Source organism: Clupea harengus, chromosome 4, assembly GCF_900700415.2.
Source record: "Clupea harengus chromosome 4, Ch_v2.0.2, whole genome shotgun sequence".
Lineage (NCBI taxonomy): Eukaryota > Metazoa > Chordata > Actinopteri > Clupeiformes > Clupeidae > Clupea > Clupea harengus.
Genome location: NC_045155.1, coordinates 18,792,801 through 18,818,680, shown reverse-complemented (window position 1 = coordinate 18,818,680; position 25,880 = coordinate 18,792,801). Strand labels below are relative to the sequence as shown.

Genomic DNA, 25,880 nt, shown 5'->3' with positions numbered 1-25,880 from the left:
ACAAAAGTGAATGGACATCCTTTTCCCCTCTTCTCTATCCTCTCTATACAAGACCATATACTGTGTTGGACATATTTGATATACATAGGACAACATATATTTCTGGGAGAGAAAGGCCACTGTTAGGTGGCTCACACCTTTCCCGGTCACTCCAGCAGCACACTCCATTATATGTGCTAGCAGGGCAAAGCTCTCAGTCCATCAAAGCATGTTCACTATGACGGCCTCTCTCCTCGATCTCCACGATGGAGAGAAACTTTAACCCATCTAACATCGTAAAGCATGGAGAAGAAAATTCCTCCATGGCACATATTTCTTCTCAGCTTTATTAACCTGATCTGGTGTGAAGCCGACTATCCATCACTGAAATGACTCTAATTAATCAGACTCGTACACAGAAAGATACTTCCTAATAAATAATGGGGCTGTGCCAGCGTCTGCAATGCCAGCAGGGAATCTTGCTCTTGTATAATGTACCACATGATGTCAAGGAGAATTTATATGCGCTGCGAATGGTTTACATATTTTAGAAAACTGTGTGAGGAGTGCCACAATTGCAGCTCCGATGATGATTTGCGTTAGTAGGTTTTATGCCTTATATAAAAACTTTACATCCATCTCCCCAACCTCGACATGAAAATAATAAGATTAACTTGGTATGGAATAAAAGCAACGTCTAATACACTACAACAGCACACTACTGAGCAATGTAGTGTGTAAATCATGCCAGAGATAAACAGTTACTCATCATGCCTACAACCCACATACTGAATGAAATATGAATGGAAAGAATAGGTGTACTGTGGGGACTGGCTTGATAACCATAGAGAGAAGCACCACTCCTCACTTTTATATGTGGTCGGGGACGTAGAACACCCTTTTAATTTGTCAACACAGACAAGATGATCACGGCTGGCACAAACCTAGAAAACGCTTTGAACAACCCATGTTGGCATAAATTCATTGTCTACAGTAATAAAAATGATCTTTGCTGCAGCTCCGCAAGAGCATAATGACATAACAAATCGAGCCTTTCCATTATCAGTCATGGATGCAGATAAGTATGTGCATTTATAACGTGTCAGGACAAATTCAACATGATGGTGGAAAGCAGAACCATGGCCTGCCAAATACTCACAATGTAAATTGGATCCCTGGTTGTTGGATAATCACAGTGAAATCTGAAAAAAAAAGGTAAAACCATTAATGGCCGGCAGTACATTGACTTTTTATGACACATCATATTTATAACAATCACAATATCACAGCAGGGGGTCTAAATGGTTTTAGAAGACAACATCAAAGCAATCTAAGAGCTTGATAGTATGAGTTCTGCAACAATCTGGCCACTGTCAATGCTGTGCACAGAGCAAAGAACAATGCTGTCAAATCAGGTTTGAATAACTTTACTGAGGATAACTTGTATAATAAATAGATGTTCAAGATCAGTATGTTGAAATGTGTATTATTGTCACAAGACCAAGATCTTGATTATTGCATGATCCGATGAATAAGAACCGAATTTGCTCACAGCTATATTGAATAGCCACTTAATTTTAATTCCAACAACTTCCTCATTCCAATTAAGTCAATCCCCTTGCTATGCATAGGCTCCTTGTGCATGGAATATTAAGGCCTTTGTGAGTCATGGTAAGAATATCTCTCAAACAGATAGAAAACAACTAGGATGAAGACTCGACTTACAGTACATTTAAATAATAAATCCTGGCAATATAACCTGTTCAAGAAGGTTCCAGTCTACAGGGACCTCTCTTCCTTGCGCTAAGATGTCTTCAGTACTGAGTACAGTACTTGCACTGTCACGACTCAGATTGCTCAAAGCGTTTTGACAGTAGTTGCAAATTTCAGATACGCTAAACACAGCTCTATGTGTATTTATTTGACAGAAATGGAAATCCTCCTTTGTCATAACATACTTACATAATAGGTATTTCATACTGAAATGAGAGTGTATGTGCTGCAAAGAAGGGAATACTTTGAATCTATGTGGTGACGGAGAGATAGTGACTGATAGTAACTTCACAAATAGCACAAACTGGGATGTTTTGCTATTCTGACATTTGCAGGCTCTGCAACAAACAGTCAATATTTTACCACCATTCCTCATGTGCTCTATCACAGAATCTAATCAACTGTCAATATGTCAGCATCAGCCTGTTCAAGGAGAGAGGCAAACAACCTGGTATACACAAACACAGATGTATAAACACATTCACACACACACACACACACACGCACGCACACACACATGTACACAGACAGCTGTATAGACATATATACAAGTGTGTAGAATGGTTGACTCAGACTAAATGCTATCTAATGAAATAAGCTTCTTTGCTGGCACTCCTGAACAGAGAGAGAAACAAACATAAAAGGAAGGTGATGGAACAAATAGGCAATCACAGAGAATAGCCCGTTTGCTCCTCTTTAAATTGTTAATATTGGATCACCTTTCTCAGCTTAAATGTTCAACATTTGTCTCCCTTTGGTCCCATTAGCCAGGAGGTTCATGGCACATTGCAAACTAAAAAAAGCAGTAAAGGGGTGCAACTCTAAGAAAATGGTAATAGAAAGATTGGCCCAGGAAAGTATACTGTGGATTACCATGGACAGATGTAAACAACAAAAACTGCAATGGAGACTTTTGCTTGGGCAAGATAGATGGATAACCTTTTCTAATCAACCGGTTTCTGTTTTATTTTTCAAGTCTGATGGGTTTCTGTTTTTGCCTTTCTCTCTCTCTCTGTCACTCTCTCTCTCTCTCTCTCTGGAAACTATACCAACATCATTGACCTGTGGTGTCCCCCAGGGGTCGAACATAGGGCCTTTACTATTCAACCTTTATATGTTTCATATGGACAAATCATTAAAGACAATAAGATATCTTATCATAGCTATGCCGCTGAAAGACAATTTTACTTAGTCATGTCACCTAATGACTATGGTCCCCTGGAATATCTGTGTCAATGAATTGATCAAATGAACAGCTAAATGTCTCAAAGTTTCCTTCAGCTGAATAAGGACAAAACTGAAATAGTCTTATTCAGGAAAAATGAGGAGAGACTTCAGAATAGTACTCTTGACACAAAAGGACTGAAAATGAAAGACATTGTAAAAAACATTGGTGTTTAAATTGATTACGATCTCAGTTTTAACAACCATGTGATAGCAGCCAGTAACTAAATCAGCTTCTTACCTTCTAAAAAAAACAACCACAGTTAGAGGCTTTATGTCAAAACATGATTTCACTGGCATTCCTAAAAAGACTATCAAACAGCTTCACTGCTAGACCTCTCAGACCGCTGGAGAAAAATCTGTTGGTAATACCTTCTGTCAGAACTAAAAATGGTGAAACAGCTGGAACCAACTTCCTGATGACATCAAATGGGCTCTAAATGTAGCAATCTCTCTCTCTCTATCTCTCTCTTCTTAGTGCTTTGCATGTCTCAGTGCTTTTACCAAAGACAAAAACTGAACTACAAATTGGATGTCAAGTTGTCACACAGTGGGGGTGGATGACTGGCAACACATTTAAGCACCATGTATTGACCCACAGGCACCCCCCATAGAGTCCAAACCATCTCCACCCAGCAGGTAAGTGAACTGAGACCACTTACTCCTTACCTGTCCTTCATCTACAGCTCCAATTGGACTGTATGTGCTCAGTTATGCCAACAAAGATGCATCTCTACCTGCTGACTAGGTTTCAGTCTTATTTTTCGTTGACTGGCAACTGGCAACGAGCAGCGTATGAACTAAAGCTAATTTAATGATTTCACAAAATTATTTTGCTAATTCAATACCATGAGCAAGATCCTAAGCGCAAACATGGGTGGGTCAGAACAATGCTGCCCCATGCCACACAATAGCTGTAGGTCACGCACGACGGAATACGTTTGTTTCCTGTCAATTAAATTAGGGCCCCTTGAGTTTATGTTTCAGTTTTTTACAATCATTTTCAAACTTGTCTATATACCATGTCCACTTTTTCAAAACTCTTCACAGTGTGCTTTACGAACACACACCTGCGTACATCAGTTAACCTTTCATGCAAAACCCACTACAACCACCAAAACACTTCATACTTCACCCAAAGGGAGCCATAACTATAACAAATGCTCTCACCCAGCAAGTCTACAAACATTTTGAAGCACTAAAAAAATGCATATATTGCATATATGTGTTGTCGTATCCTCTATTTTTGCATAATTTAGTGTTGCATTGTAAAAAAAGGAAAAAAAGAAATGACACCTCTTTATACTGTAATACCAAACAAATAAATCTGAAATGCTGCAATATATTTCATGAGAACATTATGTTCATGCTACAATTTATGTGGCACAGTAGAACAAAAAGTGTGTTGATGCTTTTCAGTTCAGGAGGTACCATTAGATGTCTACTGTGTCCCTAATGTTGATCCATGGTGTCCTCTGTATTTGGAATCAAATTGGTATCAACTTCACATTTACTGCAATATTCTCCCTTGACTGACAGTAAATCTTCATAAAAAGATCTTTAGCATATCTTATCCACCCCTACAGTGTCCCCCAAACATATTTCACGCCAAGCAACTATCATGACACCAAGAAGAAACATTTTGATCTGTTGGTTTGGCTTTTACAACACTGTAGATACCACTATTGAGTCTGGTCAATTTAGAGTGGACCGTGTTTCTACCTAACAAGCAGCTGAACCAGGTTCAATTTGTGAGCAATGCAGTGTCTGCAAGTACCAGACCTTTACTGTAGTTGCATTTTTGGGTCACTTTGATAGCTCATGACATACTGTAGTAATAGTGGATCTAATAGTAATAGTGGATCTCTTCAGTGGCAACTACATCTGTATTTTCCCCTACATACATGCACATTCCAATGCAAATGCTGTATTACACTTTTGTATAGTAGTTAACAAGCCTGCAAACAAACAATACAAAGCAAAGACTGCATAAATGTTACACCAAAATAATAATGATCTGTCTTATTTCAAGTGAATAGTTTAATTTGTCTGTCAAAATACAGCATATTTCCATCTACAGTGATCTAAATTTTGTCTGGTTAACTGTTTTGAACAGAGATTCTAAATGTCTGCAAACTTTGTACAGAGTGGTTGCTGGTGGTGAACATTAACGGAGACAGGTATCTATGAATTTCGGAAGAAGTGATCATTGAATGCATTTTGTACCAAAGCAGTGCAAAAGTATCCACAGTTTAGTTTGCATAGTCTACTGATATGACGAATGTGTCAAGTGTTTTTTTTAAAAAGTGGACAAGGTATTGAGACAAATGTGAAAATGACTGTAATAACTGTAATAATTGAGGAAACTCTTTCTGTGAAGATTATCGATCGACACCAACCAGACATACCCCAGCTGATGGGTGTCTTTCATCATTTGATAATTTTGTTATCTTGATGTAGGATAAGCATTGAAAGTCCACTCCTAACCTTGTGACCATTCACCCATGCAATAGAGACATCTGATTAGCACTGGCACTTTCAGGCCTGACTGTGCTATATACAATCATATCGGCATTAGACTGTGCTATACACAATCATATTGTCATTAGACTGTGCTATACGCAATCATATTGGCATTAGACTGTGCTATACGCAATCATATTGTCATTTTCCGCAGTGCAGTTTCCACAGTTTCAGTGCTTTGCCATGTAAGTCCATGCTTTGCACACTTTGCTGCATGTCTGGAAATGGCTTATCTCAGTGCTTGGGCTCATCTGAGAGACATTGTGGCTCAGTGGTAATAGTGAAAGTGAGAATGATCCCTGTGAGTTGCCAGTCTGTTCACGCCAGTGGTCTTGTGCTATCATCTCCCCAGCGCAGCTTAATCTCACCATCTCTGTGTGGCATTGGACCCAAACATATGCTTTCTCTCACAAACCGATTCAGTGTTAGAATGTGCTTTTGATGCTCATGTCGAACTTCAATACGGCAACTACATAAAACGTGCCAAAATACTGTATATAAGAGAACATTCTTACACAAGACTGGCTTACCATCCATTCCATATAATCATTACCATCCAGGCATTTCAGATATATCTTGAACTTTCTGTTATCAAGTGGTTGGATATTATCACTGTTGCACAAATCCCATTAACTAAGACGCATGAACAGGTCTGTATGTATCATTACATAATTCCATTTAGTTTCTTGGCAATGTTGATAAACATTGCATAAGATAATGTAGGAAACAATGAATGCAAAAAAGCATAAAGTTGGGTGTAACCATACTAAAAGAACGAATGTAGTTGAAAAAAACTGATAATCTTCCTAATACGACGATGCTCAAGTGTGAAATATTCCCATTTTAATTCTGCACATGACAAAACACATGGAAGATCAGCTGGATACTTCAACATTCCATGTTGCAAGGTCTTTCACGCCCAGATTTGTTTAGCAAAGTCATTACTTCAGATCAGCAAACTTTCATCTGAGAGAGTCACAGAGACATGGAGAAAGAGAGAGATAAAGAGAGAGAGAGAGAGAGAGAGAGACAGAGCGAAAACACAGAGCAGGATTCTGCTGACAGACAGGACCCCCCTACTGTCAGCAATCTGCCATGTGGCCTGGCACTGAGTGCCTTCTCTGAATATGCTTCTGCACAATGTTGTTTTGTTCTGCCATGCCAGCTTGCTGTTCCTGGTGATGTACTGATGGACTAAAGTCTGTTCCGACCCTTATGGCTTTCAATATAATGAATTTGACTTTAACAGAAGAACCAAACTATTTGAGGACACACTGATTGTCAGTGCCACAACAGGAAGACATCAGATCAGGATCAAGTTTGGGTTTTGTCAGTGCACCCTATCTATAGGTTGCTAGCTGGTTAAGAGTTTTATTTTTAAAATACAACATTGCACAAGACACTGAGACCTCAGGGACACACACTGGTCCAGTGAACACACAGTCCACTACAGTATCACCAGACTGTTTTCAAACGGCCTGGCCTCATATCTCTATACAGCACCCCTGCATTGCAGCACAGCTAACAGGATTTGGATTTGTGTAAATGGCCAGTCACATTACATGCTTCTCTTTTGATTTGCCACCGCCACACTGCACGGGCCTGGCTTCTTACTGGTGGCCGCGTGCTTCCTCACTGCTAGGTGCCGACGGCTGGCAGTCCAGAGACGGGGAGAGTGGAGCGTGGAGGCCACGAGTCTTTGGGGAGGCTCACATGATTTTCCGAGAGGATCAATTATTCAAGAGCAGCCTACATTGCTTGCACACTGACCCGGAATTATACGCTTAACATCGAGGCATACATAAGAATGTCGGCACGTACAGCAAAGAGTCTGCTTCCATGAATAAATCTCGCTGTGGATAAGGAACTGGTTTCTTGTACAGAAGTGACTAGTCAATATATTTTAGAAATGGTCGAGCAGAAGCAATTTCCCCAGGCAAATAGGGTTTTTCTGCAACTTCATTATGTGACATTATGGTGTATGTATTCCAAGCCAATTAGTTAGTAACCGTTTGGCTATTCCCTGTTTTAGAATGAGAAGTAGATGCACATTAGTGATAGACTGGTGTTACTGCTGGAACATAAACTGTATAAAAAAGGGATACTTCAGCACAAGGATTAGGTCAATATGTACAAAATGAACTTCTGGCCAAAGGACAACATCCTGGTCTACTACAGTAGGTATTCATCAGCACTCATTCACATTAAGACAGAGGTGTCATCAGTGCCTTTCAATGCCAAGTCTCTGCCAAAAATCAGCACTTGGGTGATCAGTGTGGGTGGGAGAGGTTTCCATTATGCATTCATTGCCCTACTCCTCAGTTTGAAGCTCCAACAAACAGTTCAATTTATTCCCAACCAGCAAGCAAGATTAACAGTTAATCTCCTCACAAGTGACAGGAGAGGACTATCGCAGGTCAAGTGATTTCTGTCTGTCTTTACACATTGCAATATATTCTGTGTTAGTTCAGTGACATTAACAGATTGAGATGACATTCCAATGTATCTAATTGTAAATTATCTTGTGCAATTGATCCACTTGAAAACAACAAAAAGTATAAAGGCTGGTTCCTTATTATGAATGACAGACAGATCTAATTGAAGCGCCCAATTTTGGAATGTGTGTGTGTGTCTTTTGTGTCCAATTAGCTGCTGTATCTCCTGATGTGATTAAAGGCTTTGACCTGAGCACCTTCTGATAATTAACTGAGAGATCACTTGTAAAATAGAAGGAGTCCTATTCAATTACTGTTTCATTAAAACCCAAATTACAAAATGACCTCAAAAGCATCTTGGCACAGAGAAGAGGAGAAGTATATGGAACTGTCATTGAATGCCCTCACTTATAATTAAAACAAGAAATATCTATTCTATGTTTAGTCTTTTGCTTTAATTCTTTCCATATGACCCTTCTGAGCATTATTCAAAGTAATGTCTGAAGAACACTTATTGCAGTAAAGAGTTCCCACATCTGAAACATGTTTAATATTGACCAGGGCTGCCATGCAAATTACTAATTCGTCATGGGCTGGGCCTTTATTCTACCATCCGTTTAAATATTGCCTTTATTGATACCACAATTAACTTTTCTACCTTACCACACATTCCAACTGTTTCACATAGAATAATGAAGGCAGCAATAACCCTTCAAATTCTCTACATTCTCCAATGTCTGGCCAGTGTGTTCTGGTCAAGTTCGTAGGCTACATGCAGCTATTTTCGCACGTTGTCAACGAAATTCCCTGTATGTTCCATCAGAGTCAGTTCCTTCTCCGTTGCTGAAACTGGTGCATTGGCTCATCTCCGCCGACTTTCAGCACCATCTCTTGGACAGCTCCGCCGGGATTTGTTCAATCGCAGAGGTGGAGGGGTTTAGCGTTTGTACTGGAACTGTGTTTCAGGCGACCGAGTCAAATCTGCGAGAGGCTTTGAACGCACGAATCAGTCAGAAAATAATTAAATTAATCAGTTTACATTTTCTGCCCAGACTAAGGTAATCTCCTCTGATATAAGCGCAATAAGACACAAGAAAGGAGACAAATAGGGTGATATAACATAAGCACCACATATGACGTGAATGTTGTGCTATTTTTACTCATATTATAAATCAGTACTAAGCCGCTATATGCCTCTTCGCACTGCGACAAAACGCGCTGTCGCTCACAGAAACGTGGCTGCTCCAATGGATGTAGACCCAAGCTACATGCTGCAGTGAGTTGATTTGTCGCGAGATTTAATTTCCATGCTTTTTCACATTATCCTTACCATTTGATTGCTAAATGGATTGAATAGACTATACCATACGCCAGGAAAAACCGGTGTGGTGTCGATTTATCACACAGTCTTTGTGACTGTTCATATTTTCGATAAATCTCGGCAGACAAATCAAAACGACGGCTGTGTTTCTGTACCTTGGGTTAACCATAGCCTACGCTCCTCTGCCCGTAATTATACTTATGTAACAGTCGTGCTCTACAGTAGCCTACACAGGCTATGTGTTTTATAATTCACATAACACAGCACGTAAACATTTCTCTGGTTTTGTAAGGCCTCATGCCACACACCACGTTTTAAGGCATACAATGCCGTTCTTTTTGTTTTCAGAGCTATTTAACTCAGGATGATCTTCATGACAGCGAATTTTGTATCTTCACATACTTAAGTTTCACTGAGGTATATCAAGAAGACACTTAATGTTATATACTCTGGACTCTCTGAGCATGAATCCATAGATACAAAGCTATGCAAGTAGCCCACAATTAAAAAAATACTTGAATTCTTGTTTGTAAAGCAGTTTTAGCGTCCTTTCTCACCTTCTCAGCCCAAGCAGCCACATTAACACCAAGTACTTCACATTAGAGTTAGACCAACAATCAATCCACAGCAAGGAGACGGTATTAATTGATTCCTAGTTTGTAACAAGGTAATTGGATAGCTATCTGCCTCCTGCACAGATGCTGTGTTTATGTGCAAAATAGAGAACCTGAGGCAGCACTATCATTATTTGTGAACATCAGATTCACCAAAGATTACTGCTTTACTATGTAATAGTTACAGCAGTTGTGTAGAAATTATAGTTGTGCAGAAAAAAATCTAGGGTGATATTTATATGACTGTACTGTAGGGACAGTTCCATCTGACAAAAACAGGGCCAATTATTTTCCTTTTATCACAAACACAGACACGCCCACTAATATGAATATATGCTTGGTCTTGAACATAAAGTAGATCTCTTCTTAACCTACCATGAAAGTTGATATCTTTAATTAGCCAAAAGTTTGGATGAACATACTTATGTCGTTTCACATTTCAACAACAACATCACCACCAACCAGAATCAGCAATGCTATTTCAAACAACGGAAATCTGTGGCTACATGTGCCGTGTAACAAATATGGCCTACTTATTTGACCAACTATTTCTTACTTTCTTTCACCTGCAACAAATCACAACTCTACATTACTGAGAGACACTGTAACACAAACTAAATATATCCTTGACATCAGAGTAAATTCATTCTTTGAATAAGGTAAGACCTGAAAACAATATTTATCAGATCCTCACAAATAGGCCACTTCACCCAGCTCAAGCAACCGTTGGCTATCCCTCTACTTTACAAATAAACCATCTAGTCTTTTCTACAGTCTGTGCCACATGCTGTGCAGGCTTCAGGGTATCTGTGCCTACAGGAAATGTTTGGTCTCCTTGGGAACAAGTGATAATCATAAAATAATATTTTTTGTTATGTTTTTTTTTCTCAGAGTGTGTTCAATCCAAAAACCTGCGTGCGATTTCTAGTACACCCATAATGCAACAGGACAGGTCTGTGTGATTCACTTAGCTCCTGTGTTTTTATACAAAAGCACAAAAAGTGGATAATGGACAAATGTGTCTCCGAACAGCGTTCTTTTCATTCACGTATGGTGTATGTAATCAGTTTTGTATTGCAGTGATGATATATAGATAAATACTGTTTTTATCTTCACCAAACTGTAATCCTCATAGCAAAATACTCTACATACGTTCAGGGCTGCACTGTTTGTGTTTGTTGTAAGTGAAGAACCTACATGATTCCATTGAATTACATAGTGAATATTGTGTGACTTACAAGTTTGCGTTCTGACATAATTGAAGTGTGTGTGAAGGAAACAGCACAGATCAAAGAAGTGAGAGCAAATCTATCATTAATTAAAACCAGAGCGAAAATCCACCATGATATCAGAGGAGCCAGTGAGTCTGTAAGTGAAACAGTGGGAACAGGTGACAGTGAAGAAACTGATGACTACATAAGCAAACACACAACACAGAGAGGGTCTATGTGACTGAAAACACAATAAATATCCAGACTGCTAAGAGCAGAAATGCAAACGCTCCAGCTCAACATGACTGCCACATTCATCTTTTTTCTTTCCTTGTGACTTAATAAATCTAAATTCTTTAATCCGTGAACTGTTAGAAATTTTGATTAAGGTTCATGGGAAAGATATATAACCTGACAATTATATTGTGGTTGGCTGTGTAATATTACATCATGTACACTTTCCTCCGACTCCTGCTCCAAAACCTCTCAGAAGTTGATGCAATATAATGCACTGCATACAAATACAATTATGATGAGGAAATGAGCAGCAATGTAAGGTTCTGAATCCACTAAATATGCGTGGAAACAAGGTTTTGTCTTGATTACCACTTCTGTTTGCTGTCTAAAGGAGGAACATGCTGGTCAAATCAATCAGGCAGTAGCTATTGGATCAGACACTGGGACAAGAGAAATGTTGTCATTTGACTAAATAGTTGGCAAAATAATGTGAGTTTGTCACTGTAGCCAGTCTTTCCCACACATCCAAGCTTTCCCAAACTTCTGAGCGTTTAGATGAATGCTTTGGGTTGTGGAAGATCATATTTACACTCTGAAATCAGTTTTCTACCTTCAGATAGAAAGACAGATAGACAGATAGATAGATAGAACACATGCACACAAGCACACATTCCCTATAGGCGTGAAGAGGTTGCTTTCCCAGACCACAAGCAGTAGTAGTGAAGTGGATCCTCCCATCTTCCCTCTCCTCTCCTGGCTCCTCCCCAGTCCCTCCCACTGGATTAATTATGCAGCTCAATGCAGCACTTTCAGGCGGCCCGGCTGCAGCTGTTTCTATCTATCCACCCATCCACCCATCCTGCCTCTGTTCTCCCCTCTTGTCCTGCTCCCTCCTCTCCTCTCACTCTATCGCTTAGATGTGGTGAAGAGGAGGATGTGATCTACAACCATAAAATGAACACATTGTGTTTGCAAAGCATATATACACTATTCACTCACACACACACCCACACACAATACTCTACGTGGACATGTATTTATATGTGTGCATGTAGTTTATAGTAGATGTAGCTGGTGAATGTAGCCTGCATTAAAAACAGGGGGTGATGCAACAAACAAAAACCAGAGGAAGGACGTATTACATTGCTTGAAGGGCTTTTATGTTCTAATTTGGGACTGTGTCCTCTGGATGAGCTTTAGTCTACTCGGAACAATGCTCACATCACGTCACGTCACATCTGTGTATTGGGAGCAATTTCACCTGCCCTCCGTCACGCCTCTCTCCTCGCCACAGGCACTGATGTCCAATTCTCACAGAGCCCCTTTTCCAGACAATGTTTCTGGCAAGACATACGATCCCTCGTTAAGTGTTTTGGATCGGATGCAACCACAGAGGCTTTGTGCGCCATTCAGTGTTTGCTCTTTACGGTATAAAAAGAGATGGCCATTTGGTCTCAGCAAAAAAAGTCAACAAAAGAACTGTTCAAACAGTTCCAGTGAGGGCCTTTAGTTTGACAAACTCCTCACTATAGCTTCTGTTATCCCCTATAGCTCGACAGAAATCAGTACGACGAAGTCTAACTACATGCAAGTATCTGCAAAAGAAACGATGGATCAAACAACAATAAAACTGCTCACTGAAACCGAGACTAAGAATACTATGTCATTCTAATAGTAAATGCCCAATGGGGATTTTTGAGGATCAATGAGTTTAATGAATGACATTATGTCTGACAACGTGTTATGTACATGGCCAGTCAGTGACCATGTGCTCAACAGAGTAAACACTGTCATACAGAACCTTCCTGCAAAGGCAAATATGTTTACAAACCAGCAGACAAGTCATTTAGATGCGACTTGAACGGACACAATGTTGGTTGTCTATTTTCTAAAAACACCAGTACTATTTTTCAGATGTTTGCCACAAAGTGAGCTTCATTAAGCGCAGTACTCGATGTAATTATTCAAATTTGTAAGCTTCAGAAATACATGGATTTGATCTGTCCAGAAGAGACAACTATAAATGTTGTTTGAATTTCAAGCATCTTAATATGAACTCAAATACATAATTTCCTCTTTTAACATTCCAGTTTACCAGAATATACCAGATGTCTACATATAACGTAAATTAAGCACACAAAAAAATGAATCTTTACAAACATCAAAGCTAGCGATGCTTACATAACATGGCAAGGTTCCACACAAACACACAAACACACACGCACACAAACAGACACACACACACACACACACACACAAACACACACACACACACCCACACACACACATGCGCACACACACTTGAAACTCTTTCCCTTAGTACCGTCACGTGTGACACCCACACATGCCCCCTAGGATCTTTCCAGTGGCAAACTTCAAGCAAGGTCAGGCCAAACATTTGATCAAAAACCTTATGTGGTCCTTTTTAGCTTTTAGAACTGGGTTGCAATCATTCTGTGGGAGCTGCAGCACTATGCTGCAGTGCTTGGAGCTTGGAGTACACCCACACTATCCTATTCTAATCCCTCTTTTCTTCTCTCTCTCCCTCTCTTTTATGTTCCCCTCCATAGCTCTGTCTTCACCTTCCTGCCTTGTGTACATGAAACATATGAACACAGCTGAATCTCTCCAGTGCAGAAATGAAAAGGTGTCCTTGAGTTCTGGTTTTGGGTTTCCAGTTATGGTTGTTTTGAGATTTGCATGAAGTCTGTAAAGTTATGCACTGTTTTTTGCCTCCTTTTCTTCTCCTTCATATCTGTAATATTTCCAAACAGACCTCTTTGATATTTTTTAGGCTTTGAACCAACTCATTTTCTTATTCTGCAAGTAGGGCAATATTTTGTCATATATCTCATCAAATATAGATCTTTAAAGAGCGTATGGATATTACTGTATAAACTAACCACTGTTTATGGACAACATCTATAGGGTCATTACATGAGACGATAAAATCATCGACACATTTCATTATTTATTTGTCTTTTGAAAACTGTTCTAACCGAAAAAGAGTTTTTTTTTTTGTTTAAGATTACTATGTGGGAACAAACACATATTACTGCCTTCCGTGTTTAACACAGATATTTGACATGAATGCACTTCCTCAAATGGTGCCACAGTACTTCTAGAAACCTATTCTATCCACATAAACTTGCATGGGACCTTCAGGAAGTGTAACTGTATCCCTTGTCTGTGCAGTGGAAAATAGCATTAACAACAATCAAACACATCAGATGAAAATACATCTGAAGACTAACATTCCTCGAATTTCGTACCTGTATTCCATACAATAATCAACATTATATGCAAGAAGATGCTTCAGAGCCTTGCACCTCTCAAGATGAAAGCTGAGATTGCCACTTACCGAGTGTTTTTGCTGCGCTCCCCTGGATAAACTTCCTCACAGCGGGTTTAGAAGTCCTTAAGATTAAAAAAGTGTCCAGTGTCTTCTCTCAGATTTTCTCTTTTATTGCTCCACTTTGAGGGAATTTTGTTGGACTACAGTCCTGGGAGCACCTAGGTGCTATTCTCTTTTCCAGTGCTTATTATCTCACTCACACACTCACGCACACACACACACACTCACACAAGACCCAAGCTGGAGTGATAAATCGATTAAGATCTGCACAGAAGAGGAACAGAATGAAACGTGCACACTGCAGTTTTTTTTTCTTGCCCACTCTACCCTCTGCCGTTTCACTGCTGCATTTCCTGACTCTGCTCTCTCATTGGCTGGGCTGCTCTTCAATATTGTAAGTCCTCATCTTTAATTGGGAGGGGCAGCTTTACTGTGCCTGAAGACCCTTATCTCCCTCTCTCTCTCTCTCTCTCTCTCTATCCCTCTCTCTTTCTCTCTCTCTCTCTCTCCCCAATCTCGTTCTATTGGATCTTTCTCTGTCTCTTGCCCTCTCTCTATCCAGCAGAGGACTGCTTAGCTCTGCAATAAATAAATAAATAAAAAAAAGACAGACACATGAAGGGGAGGGGTCTGTGCACAGGAAAGAGAGTGAAATAGCGAGAGAAAGAGAGAGGGGGAGAGAAAGGAGAGAAAGGAGCAAAGAAAACAAGTGAATGAGCAATGACAGGATAGGGCCAGCTGGTACAGATTGCAGGCAGTGCACACGTACACACGCTTGTCCTCAGGACAGGAACCACCATCCCTTTCTTGGACTGTGAAAAGCAGCAGAGGCATAGGGAAGGGGGAAGTGCCGAGAGGGGCATGTGAGATGCTCTACTGCAGTGTACGCAATTCAGCCGGCTATAGAAAGAGAGTGGGGGGTTGGGTGAGCGTGCGCGCCGATGCCCAGGAAACTGACTGACTTACAGGGGAGCGGCTAAGACAGACCGGCTAATGCTTTTCTCCCATTACTTATGAATGTCCCCGAGGAGGAGGCTGAGCAGGGCAGAGACGGAGGGCTGCCTCTCGCATTTGTCATAAATCAAAGTGGGGGCGCGGTCGTAGAAGGTGGGTATGGTCAGCACAAAAATCACATGAAGCCACCAAAACATTTGGTTTGGGGAAAAGGATTTGTTTTTGTTGTGATGGTTTATGAGTTCTTTATGCCATTGATACAAAATTCATAAGTGTGTAAGCATTTCTCTTAAAGAATAAACATCTATGAATATGTATTTCAATTTCAAGGAACCTTAACAAGGAAATCTCAGTTTTACACTAATGACATTTAAAATGTCCGTACGCTTTTGGCACAGAGCTCAGCCTCTAGGTTTTTCTTAACGAAACATTTAATGTATGAGTAAAAATTAAAGTAATTTGAAAAGAGAGGATTTCTTGAAACATCACAAAATGAATGAATTGTTATCTATTTATTTGAAGGTAAAGGAGTGAATTGCTATATGCTATTATGTTTTCTTTTGGGACATCTATTCCCTCCGGTCACATCAGCACCTAATGGAGGAGTTGAAGTAGATCCACCACTCTTTGTTTGTTTGACTGTAACAACACCACCCCCTAGTGGAAATACCACTCTACTGCACTGATGAATTCACTAGACTGAACACTGAACATGCACCTGATAAAGACTGTTCAACTGTCTGTGCATTCAAACAGTGTCGGTAAAAGTATGCCTACTTACAGAGACACCATGCTGACCTGAATAACAAGAATTTAGCTCAATTTTACATGACTTTCTGGTTGTGACCTTGTGCACAGTAATGTTATAAAGCTCTGGTAATAAACCTCTTTCAGTAGCTATGCAACAATATTGGTTGGACTACATTTTTAATGAACATCTGGTGTTGCTTACTAATTCAACTTCAGCACATAGCCAGGTGAGACCAAGGCCCCATGTCAGAATTTAAGCCAAGTAACATTGCATCCAGCAGGTGGCAACAAATCTAACTGGTAAACCTATTCTCGTATGGAGCACCATCATCTGATCCGACACTGATAGAAATATCTACCCCATAGATTGTGTAACAGAGAAGGTGTCGTCTATGTTTCACAGGATATAGACCTATATAGGCTATTTATTTTTATATTTGTGGTGTTTACGTGCATGCATTACAATACATGGAATAACCCTTAGTAAACCATACCGTACCAACCATACCAAACATCATTTAGGGCTTAATGGAAGTTGTGGTCAATTCTTTCATTAAGCTTCTTGTGGACTACAAGTGCAAGAAAGTTTCAACTAAAAGGCTTTGGCTGTTAGGCTACATGAAAGAGGCCAACTGGAAAAAACACAGTAGTCACCAAGTAAGCTAGCTATGCCCCAAATTGTTGACCTCAACAAGCAAAACGTGTAGCCTGCTGTTCATTCCATGATGGAATTACTTAGTAAGTCAACCAATAGTTTACCTAAGAGTTACCCAGCTAGCCAATCAGTAGAGTATATTAACATTAGCCTACTGAAGCTGACACCAAAGATTACTAAAAATAAATTCTTACATTTTTTCACTTTACTGGATTGCCCGGTAGGTAGCAGGACGTTTTTTACAAGTTGTATGCCCACATAAATTGCTATGTTGAACTTGTGCAATGAACAATGTTGACATTATATGAACATTGAATATTAAAGGCTACCACCAAAAGGATGTATCACATATTTGATGCCCACCATAAATATACCGTATGACAAGAAATACAATTAAGACCTACAAAGACAAAACACTCGCAAAGTAGTTATTGCAAAATGACTCATAAGGTCAGGTTTATTTCTAAAGAATATCTAAGAACAACATTCAATAAACACAACATATTTAAACACAACATACAATAAAAAACATTAAAAAGCCACCCTCATACTGAGTTAAAAGCCCAGGAATAAAAATACGTTTTAAGACAAGATTTAAAAATAGGCAGTAAAGAGGCAAGCCACTTTCATAATTGTTAAATTATATAAAAGGACTTTGAGTAGAGCCTTAGTTGGAAGAAGCTAAAATCTAAAATTGTACAGATGCTATGCTGTCATTTATGAAGACCTAGCTGTAGCATTTGACATGTCAAACACCAGCACACCAAAAAACCCAAAGGTGACAAGTTATATATATATATATATATATATTATAAAATAAAGAAACAGATGTCAAGTGAGGTATTGAACAATGAAATGAAGCTCATAATAAGACAAATCTACCCTAAAATGACTGGTATGAAACAAAGTATAACACAAAGGCACTGACTTTCATATAAACATAAACAGCAAACAGAATCTGATTCATGAAAAATCCTTTCGCAAGGTCTGAATACAAGAATACACGATTTTGAAAAGAGAGATGGTGTACTTGTGATGTGGAAACAAATCAGGTGTGTTCTATTGGCATTTGTTTCTGCACAAGAGCTGCAATACTGCTGTTTATACGCTATAATACGCTATACCTTCTGGCATAGAGAACTAGACATCTTGGATGAGATGGGATGTTGGAACATCCATAGGGCAGGTATGGTCACAAGCCTAAGCTATTTTGAGACAGAGAATAAAAGACAGAAGGCTATTAGGGAGATGGAACTATTAAACTATTGATTCATCTTTCAACAGTAAATAAGTAAGGGATAATGTATAGAACGCCGGTAATGATGTAAATCAGTACCTTTAAATGATATAAATCCATCTGTTTCCTTTTCATCTGGGCTTTCTTTGGCTAGTTTGAGGAAAAAAACATTTAGTTGCAATGATATAGTAGCTATTAAAGAAGACACTTGTGATGTAAGGTTTACAGTAGTTTTCACAATCTTTCTATTAATGGTGTCTGTACTCTGGTGCCAAAATCTACAATATCTGAAACACTTCAATTGTATTAAAAAAAATTCACAGTGAAGATTGTTGTCTGAAACTAGCATGTTGACTATCTAACGGACAACACCAACAACAGCACAGTTGGCACTGCTAAAAGGTAGCTAAGCTGCTAACTAATATACCTTGTTGATATACAGTAGTTGGCTAAGTTGGGTGGCTATTGGGAATGATAGGTGTCTTCACGTCGCCATGTTATACAATTAGCAAGTATACCTTTAAAGTGATAAAATCCTGCCTGTCACTTTAAATCAAACTGTAAACTGACCTTCTTTCAGCAGCTCCTCAACAAGACATGGATGCTCTTCAGACTCAGTCTTTTCTGAAGGATAATAGTTATAAAATAAAAGTTATTATAATACATTCCACTATTAGTACCAACATAGGCCAAGACAAATATGAATTCTCCATTGTTATTGAGGACTGAATAAATGATATCGGCAAGACCATAGGATGTTACAAGACCATAGGGTGTTACAAGACCATATGATGTTACAAGACCATAGGATGTTACAAGACCACAGGGTGTTACAAGGATAACAAAAGTATTTGTGCTCCCCCAGGATATGTTCACAAACTGACATCAAATTTGATGCCAAAACACAAAAGGTTTATTACAGATACTGAGCCTGACCTAGACTGCTTCTGTGTAAACTGATGATACTGAGTCCCTACATCTTACTGACTTACTACCAAAGTGAGACCATGTAGGTGCCATCGGCTTCTGCAGACCTGTAAGAGCACACATTCTATTTAAATATTCTACAGTACAGAAATTGATAAATCCATCTCACCTGTTGTTCGAGGTTTATCAACACTTTCTGGCCATAGGCGGAGATCCCGGGGGGGACGGGGGGACGTGTCCCCCCCTACCATAAAGTTGTCCCCCCCAACAATCATTGACATTTTTATTTATTTATTTAAAAAAAAAAAAAAAAAATTTAAATAAAAATACGACGGCACAAGCGGTGCTAATTATAGATGTAAAACAATGTGTTTTTTAAGTGTTGAAAAAATCATGTTCCCCCTATTCCTCAAAGTGGTTTGGTTCACATGATGTTTCCAACGGGCAGGGCTACCGGCAGCTCCGTGTTTCAGTTAATCAGCCCAGTAGCCTACACGGTCAGATTGTCAGACTGTTTCCTACTCTGTCCCCTGTCGCTGCCGCTATGATACACGATATGTAAAGAGATTTACCTCATTCTCGAACGCAGTAAGAACATGTAAAGAAGAAGTTTTTTTCTAAACTCCATTTACGAAGTTCCAATCGATATGCACAAGTATACATACGTTTATTAATGGATTGGCATGACAACGTGAACGTTTGCCGATAACACACGCATGCCGGTAATTAACACAGTTAAGATAGCTAGCTAGACAGTCTAGGACACTTTCCTGTCAGGGGCAGGTTCATGCTAGTTAATAAACGTAGGTCTACATCTCAGTGCCTCTCCAGATTTGTTAAATTATCTGAAGTTAAATGAATGTCATCTTTTTCTGCGGTCGATCAACTATGCTGGTATTGCAATATGGAGTGACAGTGGCGCAGGAGGTAGAGAAGTCGTATTATAATCAAAAGGTTGCTAGTTCGATTCCCTGTCGAGCTGTTTTATAACTTATTTTGAGCATCAAGTTCTCTTGAACTTATTTGTCTGTGAATAGATATTTCGTGTTAGTACATTTAATGCTGTTTAGATCATTCTAAAATGACTTCGAATTTCTGTTTGTAAATGTGATAAGAGAATTCGGTATTTAGCAGTTTATGCTAGCTCTCGTGAAAGCAATTTTTTCATGTCCCCCCCCCGGAATTACACTCTGAAATTTGACCATGTATTGTCCCCCCCTACAATGAAATGGGATCTCCGCCCCTGTCTGGGGCGCATAAGTCTGCAGTCGAACCATTATCCGCACCTAATGGATAATTGAATGAAACAACATATATGCTGTCTTCATATCATTTGTGTCCATGTCCTTTAACGTGCTGACAAAATTATAAATAGGAGAAATGTTCTTGGCACTTATGTGTCTTTAGTTCAGCCATGGTGAAAAACAAGTCTGGTTCCGTTTTGCTCTCTTCTACTGTATCAGCAAGTACAGCAAGTGACAATAATGAATATTATTGAACATTTAAATATGAATGATGAACCTCTTTTGCTTGATATGGAAAAACACAAACATAAATACATAAAAACAGGGAGAACATATTGACCTGGCTTCCGGGTCACCTTCAGAATGATACAGCTCAGCACAATAAGGACAATGCCGACAACCAAACAGCCCGAAATGGAGAGAAGGATTTTCCGTTTCAGAACTGTAACGGCAAAGAAAAAAATTGCATTTAAATGCATTGCCATATTAGGTATGGTGTAATTGCTAGATTGTCACTCACCAAGGTTGTTTGCTATAAAAGCTTCACTGAGCGCTGAATATGTTGGACGCTGGAGTCGGGCCCCTCGGCACGTGTATTCATTCTGGTACGTTTCCTTGGTGGATTTGACATGAATATCTGCAGAGATGTCTGCCATTTCTTTAATGTCTCTGTACCAAGTGTAATTCCATTCAAAATCTTTGACCTGTACATCACACCGTAATGTCAAACTATCCACAGTGAGAATGTCTGCCCAGTCAGTCTCCAGGGTCAGCACAGAATCAGGACGAGCTAGCGGTCAGGAACAGAAAGAAATGGCCATACTATTAGTACTATTCCAAGGAAGACTTCTTGAAACTATTAAAAAAAAAGAACTGGCTTATTGGGTCACTGAATTGTGATTTAATGGTTAAGGTATCGATAGTATTGTAAATAAACGTACACAAAACCTGTATTTGTATAGGCCCGCTGGGTTCTGACTGATATACCCCTCTCTGAGCTCTACACCAAAATTCGTCTTCATGTTTTGCAGAAGCAGACTTTATTGTATAATTCGTTGTAGTTGGGTCAGTGTTCGGGATTGGCCCTTGAAGATTCTTTTTGAACCACTGATACTGCCAGCCTGTAGAATCGATCTCTACTTCACACATGAAGGTCACCTACTCCTCCACATAGACGGAGGTGTAATTTGGGTGCTGACTTAAGGTAGGCACAGCTTTGTCATCTAACAAAACAAAGAGGTGGTTAAAACTATCTGTTCAATACAACCAAGCAGATTGTTACATTATTTCTAGTCATTATTCAGTTTATGCATTTTAGTAGATGCTGTATTGTAACAGGAATCAGAGCTTACCATAAACATAAACTGTGATACCACTGCTGTGTGCAGTTATTACTTGTCGTTTGTGAATTCCTCTACAAGTGTAACTTCCATTGTTTGACTGATCCACTGATTTGATTTTAAATTGATTCTTGATTGTACGGATTGGATTTAGTCCATCTGTGTACCAGTCATAACTCCAGTCATTCGAGGACGGCTGAATGTTACACTTCAAAATTACCTCCTCTGAGGGAAACACCTTGGCCCAAGGCGACTGCAAACAGCTCAGGTTGAGGAGGTTCTGTGTAGGGAATGCCAAGTTAAGAAATATTGTTAATAAAGCAGTCATTCAAAAATTGCATTACAAAAACACGTTAGGGAATAACATTGATATAGTGTACATCTATTTACCTTGTGTATTATTGTGGGTCTATTTAATGTGCTGTCATCACCTTCATAAAGAAGGTACTCTCAGATGAACAGATGAAAAAAGCCCATTTTAAGCAACACATACGTACATAACCAAAGATATTAGTAAGAAAAATTTTACCCTTGATCTCCAATGACAGAGAATCACTGTATTCAGATTTGAAACTAGCTCTCTTAGCTTGACACCTGTACTGTCCACTATCAGCTGGTACCACAGAGGAAATTATGTAACTTCTCCCACTGGAATTGCTGACTGGTGTTGCATTTTGGTCTTTGAACCAGACATATTGCCACCCGGTGGACTCTTCCATAACCTGACAACTTAGAGTGACCGTCTCATTTGTGTAAATAACAGGGGCCTTGGGCTCTTTGGACATTGCAGGCTTTGAGAGAACGCCTAGTGGTGGACAAAAATCACATTCCTTAATCACATTACAAAAATGTTTTATCTGATATTCAAGTGATATTCAAATAGTCATATTTACCATAAACATGGATGCTAATACTATCACTAAGTACAGTTTCCACATGTCGATTGTGTACTCCTTGGCAAGCATATTGTCCAGTCTGGCTGATGTCAACAGAGCTCATTGAAAGTGTATCGGCATTTTCACCACTGAGCTCTACTTGACTTCTGTACCATTTATAAATCCAATCTGATGAGGGAGGACTAATACTGCACTTCATGCGCACAGTCTCAGTGGGGAAGACTTTATCCCATTCAGACAGCTGCTCCAGTTTTGGTACAGGTGGGTCTGCATAAGACACAGAGGAAAGATCAAATGGTTTAATGATGCATTGATGTCAGTTTCACCATTCTCAAGAGTGGTTTTGGAATGGTTTTGAATCTAGGCCACAAGAACTCCCATATTTGGATTTATTTTTCCTGGATATGGCGCACATCTATTTACCTTTGATTGTTAACACACGTGAGTCACTGAGTTCAGAGGTGAAAGTCTCTCTTTTGACTTCACACTTGTATTCTCCACTGTCTGATGGTTGAGCTGAAGACATTGTATAAGTACTGTCACTGGCCTGATCCACTGGAGTGTTTGGGTCGCCGTCTTTATACCACAAATATGTCCATCCTTCTTGCTCCTCCTTAACTTGACAGGTTAGTGTGACCTTTTCTTTTGTGTAAATCAGTGGGTCACTGGGATCCTTTAACAACAAGAGCTTTGGACGCTGGTCTAAGAACAACAGAAACAGATGTTGTACATGAACATTTTAACATACCATTTTGACCAAGATACTAATTGAATTGAGGAGAATAATGACAATTACCATAAACATGAACTTTAATGTCGTTGCTGGTCTGGGTTTTCAAAGTGCGAGATTGGTGGACTCCCACGCAAGAGTAGACTCCAGAGTCAGTGCTGGATACCGGAATGGAAAGCATTGTGCAGTCTCCGCTGTTTATCTCCTGGCTATCTCTGTAATATTTACAGATCCAGTCTGGAGAAGGAGGCTGAATGTCACACTTCATGTTCACAACCTCAGATGGGAAGACTTTAGTCCATGTGGACTGCAACTCCAGTTTTGTTTGAGGCACATCTAGAAGAGAGACAAGTTAGAAAAAAAGAATCCTGATAAGAGTTGGTGAAGTATGTGCTGTGAAAGAATCAGTCATGAACTTCACGAAGAAGGTACTCTCAGATGAACTGATGAAAAAAGTCAATTTTAAGCAACACATACATAACCAAAGATATAAGTAAGAAAATATTTACCCTTGATCTCCAATGACAGAGAATCACTGTATTCAGATTTGAAACCAGCTCTCTCAGCTTGACACCAGTACTGTCCACTATCAGCTGGTACCACAGATGGCAGGGTGAAATGGCTCTGACTTCCTTTGTTGGTTATAAGTGTTTTAGATTGGCCTTTGTACCACAAATATGTCCATCCTTCTGAATCTTCCTTAATCCTGCACTTAAGGGTGACTGGTTCTTTTGTGTACAACACACTGGCAGATGCAGAGTCCTGTGTCAATAAGGGTTTTGGACTACTCCCTGGTAGGAAGAATCCAGTTAGAAACGGCAGCTGAAAATGCTGACTAAAGATCATGTATGCATGAATGTATGTCTGTATGCAAATTTTTTACATCCTTACCAACAACTGATAAAGTACGAGGATCGCTTAGCTCCGAGGTATCGTTGCCTCTCTTAACTTGGCACTTGTACTCTCCATTATGTGATGGGTCAGCAGAGTCAATGGTGTAGATTTGGGTAGAATTGAAGAGAGTTGCATCCTTATACCAGATGTATTCAAGCCCCAAGGAGTTCCCTGGGACACTGCAGTCAAGTGTGATTGTCTCATTTATATATACATCACATTAGCCACAGGAGTTTGGCTTATTTGGGGTTTTGTAATATTCCCTTGAAAAAATAAAAGGAATAATATAGCACTTAATATAGCAGGAAGTCACAATAATTCAGTGTGTGTCTATTTTAGATGCATTTCACTTTTAACATAATGCAGTCATAGTTTTGAAAATGTTGCTGAAAAGCAGATGACACCATCTTGGTGTCTTTGGACATTTTGGAAGAAACAGCTGACACTTGCACAGACCAATGAATGTGTTATGTCTCTGTGACGATGTGACGTCACTACACATGAGTATGTGCTCTGACTGCCATACCAACGAGCCTGGCTCTTTGGCATTGCGGTCAGAGTGCATGTTTGGCACCCTGTAGACCAGTGGTCAACAAACTTTTTTGGCCAAAGATCACGAGATTGCCGTGGTGACAGGCAAGATCTACCTATTGAGGCGTTGAGAGAAAAAGACTGTCCAGACTGTACTTACAACTTAACTTTTTGTTTAGCCTAATTGTAATTGAATGAAATTAAACACTTTGTTCCAGCTTTCAAATTGATGTGACCAAGAACACACTAAATCACTTCATTTCAGTGCAACATAAAAAGGAAAATACTTGTTAACCGCACACAATATGAACAAGAAAAAACACTAGTGCTGTCAAACGATTAAAATATTTAATCGCGATTAATCGCATTTATGTCATAGTTAACTCAAAATGAATCGCGATTAATCGCAAATTTTTATCTATTCTAAATGTCCCTTAATTTATTTATTTTTTCCATCATTTTATTTTTATTTTAATGCTCTTATCAACATGGAAAAGTGGATTGGCTTTCTTTAAGCAAATGTTTTATTTTATTGAAAACCAACATTGCCAAACAGGGCGGTACAAAATAAAATTATAAAGTTGTTAGGGAATTATTTCACCCTTTGTATAAGGACTGTATTAAACCTCAGTATTAAGACACACACAACCAAGAATAAAATCAAGTAACAGACATTTACTCTGGCCCAGAGGAGAGTAGTGGTTTCAGAACGCTGTCCCCACATAGTCTACCCCTTGAGTAACTTGCCTGACCATTTATTAAGAGAATCTCACAGAACAAAGACAATGACACACCCATGGCTGTGTCTTCCCGTGCCTGGTTCCAAAAGATAAGAATGTTTACCTAAGACCCCCAAAAACCCTGACTATGGGTCTTAGAACAATAAATCAGTCTTAACCTAAACATTTCATGACACGTCTGAATTCCTCTCTGCTCTTCTCACAGTTTCAAACTTCCTTTCACACAGACTAAGAACAAAGAAACTAAGAAATACACTAATATCAACCTACAACACATATCATGATAAAAATTAAAAAGAAACATTTCTTT

At 39.3% G+C, this 25,880-nt stretch overlaps 1 protein-coding gene across 3 annotated transcripts in view; it reads right to left on the bottom strand.

Annotated features, from left to right (window-relative positions):
* LOC105894285 (synaptotagmin-2-like) overlaps positions 1-15,104 on the bottom strand; it is a 40,370-nt gene extending 25,266 nt beyond the window's left edge. For 2 of the 3 annotated variants that reach the window (XM_031566572.2, XM_031566575.2), the window contains exons 1-2: positions 14,679-15,102; positions 1,139-1,181 (exon numbers count right to left, since the gene is read on the bottom strand). The gene's annotated coding sequence lies outside the window, so the exon portion shown is untranslated. Of the gene's footprint in view, positions 1-1,138; positions 1,182-14,678 lie in introns of all 3 variants that reach the window. The other variant, XM_031566573.2, reaches the window with a different exon arrangement.
* Between the last annotated feature and the right edge of the window lie 10,776 nt (positions 15,105-25,880).